The following is a 7,938-nucleotide window of genomic DNA, read 5'->3' as shown; positions in this document are numbered from 1 at the left end:
TTGCTTTTGTGCCACTGATTCTGGTCTTGTGCCATCACGTGCTGGTTGGGGAGCAGCAGGGAACAGAGCTGCCTGCAAGGGGCTGCGGACACGAAGGCACTCAGAACAGCCAGGCATTACCTGGCTGTACACAGGAATTACTGAAGCACTTGCACAGCAAGGAGTAAACAACACACATTGACAGTTTTGTTAAGGTAACAAAATGGAAAAAAAACCCATGAACAAAACCATCTCTGCTACTTTTTGTACTACCCACAGCTGCCAAACTCAGTGGAGAAACACAGCAATACCCTGACATTGATTTGGTCCACTTAAACATAGTATTTATTTATAATAATTATGAGCATTTTTCTTTCAATCCAGAAGGATTCATTATGTATTGTGTGCTTTACATCATGTTATGAACTAGCCCATTGATAAATTAGTGCTAAATTTTATTTGCAAAAGGCATCTTTGGCAGGGATTCAATGCTGACTCACAACAACAATTGCTCATAGTACTGACTTGCTGTTGTTCAATATCTAGAGCTGCTCAGTCCTCCTGGCATCCCACTGTGTGGGTAAAAGTTACATCGGAATTGCAAATTTTACCTCACACAGAGATATGGGCAGCATTTCCAAAACAGCCCCTCATTTTAGGAGCTCAAACACAGCCAAGATGGTCCTGAGTTTCTGGCATCAGGAGCACTTACAGCCAGACCCAAACACCTCACACTCAACATGCAAACCAAGAGACACCATCAGGATCTTCCGTGACAAAAGCTATAAGGCAATTGCTAACTACTCTAATGCTGTTTATCCTAAATAACACGTAGCTTTAGAGCAAAGAAGTGTCCAGAACAGGAGCAGAGCGACAGGCATCCCTGTGTTATCCAATTCACCAGGATATCCTGATTTCTATGCCCTTCATCACTTGGGCATAGATTTAGCCCTGCCTTTTCTTTAGGTTGTTTGGCTACACTCTTCCTCACACAAAGCTCTTTGTATGAGAAATGCTATGTTACCTCCTTGGTCTCCAGTCTAATGGTCTACTGGGCAGCTCTTACCACAGAGAAGAAATCTAAAGCCAGGACGCCAACTGGGGAAAAGTGATATGAAATATCTCAATACACCTGACAAATGGCAGAAAAAACTTGACACAAAAATCTTTCGTTTCAAGGCAGAAGTTGTAGAAAACTGGGGTTTGTTCTTCCCATTTGTGGCAAGCCTTCCCCCACCCCCATCCCCAATCAGTCAGTCTGCAGGACTGGTGGGACAAGTCTGCAGTAGGGAGATCAAAGGATCCTCTTCTAATTCTTAGGTCATCTGTGAAAGATACCGTGAGAAATAAGCACGAGGCTCGGTGTTCTTTAGGGCTCCTGACAGAACTAAGTCCATTGATTTTTGCAGAGGCAAATAGACCGAAAGGCATCACACCAAGCCAAGCCAGCAGCAGAATGCCAGGCAGCAGTGAGAGTGGCTCTGCCCTTCCGATGCAAGTCAGGTGCTGGCCTGTCAAATACTGAATCAACCTGGGTCCTCTCCAGAGTACAACTAATTTCCTGTTTTAAGTGGAAAGCAGTATTGATCAAATATCTGCCTGACATCAAAGTGTGTGTGTTGGGGGGGTCCCCTGTTCACAGCTCAGAAGCAGCCTGCTTGGACCATTTCTGGCTATTCTCTATCAGGAAGCCCCACCTGATAGCCCACTGCCCTCCCTGGCCCCCAAAAGCACCTGCGGAGCAAAAACTGTTCCCCCTCAGGTCAGTAATCCGGCAGGATGCTGTTAATGAAAATATGCACTTTTTAAAAAATGCTTTTTCATAATTATTTTTTAATGGAAATATGCACAAGTGCCTTGAACAATCTACCAGTTTGCAGTATTTGTAAACACAAATGGAATACTCTCATTGATTTTACAGTACCACAGAAAAAATCTGCAGGACTGGTGAGGAAAGCAAGTTATTCTCAGCATAACAATGAATCCAAAACAGGTATTTTATAATGGGAAAACATCCAAATGATTATAAAATGGGTCAACATTAAAGTAAAGACACTTAAAGTTCTAGACCTTATTTAATGTTTCAAAATTTAATATCAGTCACAGCCATGTCATTCCAAGGCACGTCCTGATTTCAATTACATATCTCGATAAGTGGCTTTGCAAGCATTAAGAAAAATCACTGTAGTCATCACATGCTGAGCTTCAGACTAAAAGAATTTTTCAGTATCTCCTCTAGCTATAGGCCCTTCAGTCTGAGGCTTAGAGGATAAAACACTGACAATGAACTTAACAGTTCTCGCTAATGCAGCTTAAAAAAACGTGCCTCTTGCCTTGCAGTGGAGAAGTGACATGCTGCTTATAAAGCATTTTGCTCAAATTTACTCTTTTCTACTATATTAAGCAAGCAGGTTTCAGTTTAAAACTACCACCTTACTGACTTCATTAAAGCCATCTGGTACTGGTATTTTATTAGTCCTTTATAAAAAAGTTTCCATCTCTTGCATGTAATTAAGTTGAATCCCAGGAACAATTTACTTGACTGATCTTTCATTAAGCATAGCAGCACGATAGCACTTCTCAAGTAATGGATCGGTGGGAAGTTCATAAACCTTTATTAGAAAAACTGTCCACTACCTTGCCACTTTTCACCTTTCAAAAGTGTACCACTTCGTGTAGAATAAAAAAAATATTGAAAAGAGAGCACAAGAAAACTGCCTTCATATATTCTGAGCCAACGAGAATGTGTTTGTCATTTACTGAGCTACATCTATTCCAGAGGTCTGCCTGTGTGTTAGTAGTCCCTCACGATATCAGGCTGGAAGAAAATGTGAATTTTAGAGTCCTTGAATTATTCTGCTTTTCCACTGCTATTCCAATAGGGCTTATACTAGATAGCATGTTGTAAAAATGAGCAGAACTCGGTAATGTCCTGAAAGTGTACTTTCATTTTCCCTTCCTATGCCGTACTGATCAGCTGGGTAGAAAGCAAGAGAGAGGCTAGGCTAAAAGTAAAAAGAATCATAATCACTCTTAAATGAACAGACCACAAATGTGGATGATGTACTGATGGTTTTCCCTATTCCTTGTAAAATCTACTTTTTAATTTTTTAATCTACTTTTAATAATTGCATGAGGCAAAGCAATTACCTGTAGCCAAAGGTAGAGCATCAATCCAGTCGTTTCCATGGAAAGTTACAAGCATTCATCTGCAGCTGAACTGAGCTGAATTTCTTGTCATTCCTGGGTGTGCGTGCCACACCAGCTGGGATAACATGTCTAGCCCTACTATAACCATCATGGATCAAGTATTTTGTTCCTTCTTTTCTCTTTAAAAAAAAAAACAACCAAAACCTGATGGTTAGGCAGCAGCAGGAAGTCCTGGGCCACCTAGGATGGTAAATGGAAATCTATTACCATTATATAGTTTAAAAACAAGTATGACTAATCATCTCCTAATAGTAAGAATTATCCTGGATTAGTCTCCCTCCTGAAAACTAGCGAGCTCCATGTATCTCAGTTCTCTTATAAACTCTAGTTTATATAAGGCTAACACTTACCATCCTTCGGTCAGTATTGAGAAAACAAACAAAAAATATCAGTATTTCAAAAAGTATGCGCAGACCAGATGTACAATGGATTTGACCTGAACCACTACATTCAGTTAACCCCTGGTGGCAGGACTGTTGTAAGCCAGAGCTTGTTAACATTTGGCTGCCTGCTGTGGCACCAAAACCCCCTAACAGGTATGTGCAAAGAGGGGAGGGATAGTGAGAAAGGGAAGGAAAATGTGGTTTGGAGACAGCACCCTAAATACCCAATTTGTATTTTTATGTCACAGGATAAGCACAGAGCATACCAGAGACAGCATTACCAGAACTGTTGCACAGTTTATACTTTTTATGATTTACAGGGATTTTTTTCTATAGAGGTATCCACAATTTAACCGGAAACAAATTAGGAGTTCCACAAATCAGAATACTTTGGAAAACTCCACACAGAGTACTTTGTATCACTTCTGGAAAGGCTGCGACCAGCAGGGAGGGCGTTCAAGTTAGTGGGAAAGCACTAGTGAAAAGAATGGGATACAAGCCTAAAAGCCAAGAAAGCCCAGGAAGTGGGAAGAACCCTATTCCTCACCTCTACATATGAATGCAAGTGTTAAAATACAGATTAGGAACAAAAGCAGGAGAAAGGGAATTTAGGGGTGATGCTGGTTTAAGAAGATAAAAGCCGTAGGACTAGATTTAAGTAGTTGTGGGAGAAGGCATGTGGGAGGTCTCAGCCTCACAGAGTTCAGCTGCATCCTTCCCCAGTTCCCAAAGAGGGCCCCCCAAGTACAAGAGAAGTTGTAATCTGAGCTCTTGCTTTCCCTTTCCCTTCTGTCACATCATTTATAGTTCAGCATTCAAGAACTGGACTTTTTGCTCTACCTGCACCAACCTTGTAATATTCTGCTTGTCTGATGTTGAAAGAGGCCAACTGATATGGAAAAGCCTAGGGCGTCTTCTCTGGAAGCAACAAACTGAACCAAAGCCCCCTCCTTCCTGCCAGGGGGCTGTAAACCAAAAGAGCAGGAAGGGATCTTGGGAGGCTGGCTGATACCCCACTCACCATAAGAACTAATATCATGAAGGCCTCAGGCCTGGCAAAAACTATCTTCTGACAGGGACAGGCAAGTGTCAGCAGCATTTGAACCAACAGGCTCACCACATGAAGTTACTTAATGCAGATGCAGCACAGTATCAGTCTTAGATGTGGGGAATGAAGCACCACTGACTCCAGTTTCTATGGTTTCAGGTGCCTGGCTCCAAGAAAGTGTGCCTGCAATTACAGTTCAAAGCGCAATATGTATTTCAGTCAGCTACAGAAAAGCTAGGTAGTTTCAAGAGGTGTGTATTAGCTTACACCAGCAGCACCCAGTTTTCACCACCTCATGCCCATCCATCATCCAAGTAACATACTCTGAGCGAAGGCCACCCCACCTTTTTCTTATCTCTCAGTTTTCCTCTTTTTCAGGAGTGAGTGAGCATGCTCAGCCTGAATAAAATGCTTTCCAGCAAGAACAGAACACACTGAAGAGAAAGGAGCGTAACACTGAACATGAGCACCAGTTCTCCAGCAGATTTTATGAAGGGAAGGAAAACAGAAAATGTGGTCTCCTTCCAGGAGTTTGACTGTGAAGAACTGGTTTTCAAAGCTCAGAGATAATCGCTGTGGTGTTTTGTGACAGCCACATCCTCTGAGTCTGCTGTCTCTTTAATTAGCCAATCTTGACTAACATTTCATGTTACATGCGTAGAAAACTACCATTACCTTGAACCCAAGAGGGATGAAGTATCCCAGGACACTGTAATAGTACTATAATAATCCTTAGGAGATGGAGACTTCAAATGTTAGCTGGCTGTAGGACTGAGAAAGAGCGTGCCTGAATCTCTTCTCCCCCCTTTCACCTCAGATTCTGTCTTAATTGAAATTTTTTCCTGATGCCCAGTCATTGCCCAGAATATTTACACAGCAGGCACCCTCCTTCTTGCCCTGGCTCCCTAGACTTGGCACTTCTTTTTGGTGCCTTACCTTTGAATGCAGTGCTGAAAATACACACCAAAAAGGTGAGAAAAAACAAGAACAACAAAACCATCGCCAGCATGTTAGACAGACGTAAGGACAAAAAGGTCTCACTGAGAAGCCAAGCCAAACAACTGCCTGGACATCCTCAGTTTTGCCTTCTTTCTGGCAGGATGACTCAGTGAGCAAGCCTTTTGTTCAGACGCGTTGTTTGTCATACCCAAACCTACTGCAAATTGGGTCACATGGAAATAATCTGCCATCCCTCCTAGCAACACACTGCATCCTATACATACCCATAACTTAATTAATACCTAACAAAATATCAGTATTGCATGGTTGACAAAGAGTTTTCGGCACAAGGGACAGAGCTGCTCTTATTTATAGCATCAACACATAGTATATGAATTCAAGCAAGCTTGGGAGTCAGCAACTGGCAGAAATCGATCTAGCCTTTGCTATGTAAGTATCCTCTGCTTTGCAGCCCAAATGAAATAAAGGCCAAAGCAAGCAAATTCAACCACATCCAGTAATTGCAACACTCCTGTTCAGAACGTCCCAGGGACAAGGGAAGAAAGATGACATCTAAGACAACCTTCACCAAAAATAGTTTTAGTTCAAACCCTGAGCATAGGCATCTATATCTAGGATAGCTGACTTCTCTAAACTCAGAAGCCTCTCTTACTCTGACACCAGCTACCCTTACATAGCACCAAACACGGCCTAATCAGCTCCACCTTCACCCTTCACTACTCCCACTAATTTGGCTGGCTTGGCCCACCCACCCATCAACTTTTCTGGTGAACAAATAAAACAGCTTTGTAGGCAGATCTGCCATTACTCCTCAACACTAACAGGAAACTCATTGAGAGGAAAAGGATACCAAAATTTATTCTTAGTTTTAAGTGATGAGAATGATTTGCCCACTTCCCCTTGCACTCACCAGCTGAAACACATTCAAGCATTAAATAAGCTGCAGGGAAAACCTGGTGTAGGGACCTTCAGCTTTCCTTTGCTTCAGCTTTATAAAAGTATAAGCAGTTCAATACAGAGCTAGAAGTGTTGCCTAATCCCACCTATTCTAGTTGCTCCCTCTCCCCCTATTACTGCCATTAAATATCCTTGACAACTTTAAGATGAGGGGTAGAACCTGAAATCCAGCTGGTGAGTGGAAATTGGGTTTATCTTCCAAGGAATCAAGAAAAAGCAGCTGGCTTTCCTTTGGGGGGGTGAGGGGGGGAAGGGTTGTAGCTACTCACTCCTATTTACAGTGCCTGGTACACTCACATGACAGGGCTCTGGCTTCACAAACACAGCAGCAGCAGCACTGTAGCCTGGTGATTTTACAGACCAGGGATTGAGATTAGGGCCCCTTGCAGAATTCAGTCACAAAGGACGTTTTTCCAGGTCTTTAACCTTCACCCAACTTGCTGGACGTAGGCAAATTCCTTCTGGCAGAGCCTGCCTCCTAAGGGACTGAGGAAGAAATAATATTCAATGGCAAAAACAGGTTTCATAGCAGCTTGCTCTTCTTTCTCAAACACACACTTCACTGTTTATTGTTATTTATTCTAAAACTAGCCTAACCTCCCATGTCACAGAGGGCAGCTGCTCACTGATTAAAGAGACTGCTTCATGGGGTCAGCTGGACTCCACCACAAATAGAAGCCAGTAGTGCCAATGAACAAGCAATGAAAAATGTGATTAGGTTAGCTCTAATCCAGCTAGTTACATGGGCTTGATAGTCATGAGGCTAAAGCTAGCTCTCTATACATTCTCATCTCCCTATGGTTTCACACCTTTCTGCCCACGAACAAGGGCAACCCAAATGATTACAAGTAGATGCCCAAACTACGCTGCAATCTTTCTCTATCCACCCTCTCTTTGTAGCATAGACAGCAAATCCAGACGACCTTATGTATAGAGCATCCTCCAGCAGCAGCCTCCATTTCCCTGTGTTTATCTGAAAGGCCTATTAAATTGTATCCCTCCCCACCAATTACCCCTATTCCCAAGAATGTGTATTCTGCTTTAATCCTACATCGAAGAAACCATCAGCTGCCAGATCATGTGGACGCAGCTAGTCCCCATTCTGCCAGTGAAGATGCTGGTCAGTAAAACATTTAGAGAGTCTTGTTAATGCCCAGATACAATATTTTTAGGTTTATATTACAGCTGGAGTGCCACGAACAAATATTCTTCTCAGGCTTTTTAAAAACATCTAACACAGCCATGCAGTTAGCTGTGCCAGGAGCAGGCAAAGCTTCAGTACTGCAGGGTGAGACAGAGCACTTCTCTTAGACATTTCAAGCATGATTGGGGTTACCCTCGGGGGTATTTCCACAGAATGGCTTCTGATGAATGGGGTATCCTATTCTATGGCTTCCTATT

Source organism: Phalacrocorax aristotelis, chromosome 7 (genome assembly GCF_949628215.1).
Source record: "Phalacrocorax aristotelis chromosome 7, bGulAri2.1, whole genome shotgun sequence".
NCBI classification, from domain to species: Eukaryota; Metazoa; Chordata; class Aves; order Suliformes; family Phalacrocoracidae; genus Phalacrocorax; species Phalacrocorax aristotelis.
This window is presented reverse-complemented; position numbering follows the sequence as displayed.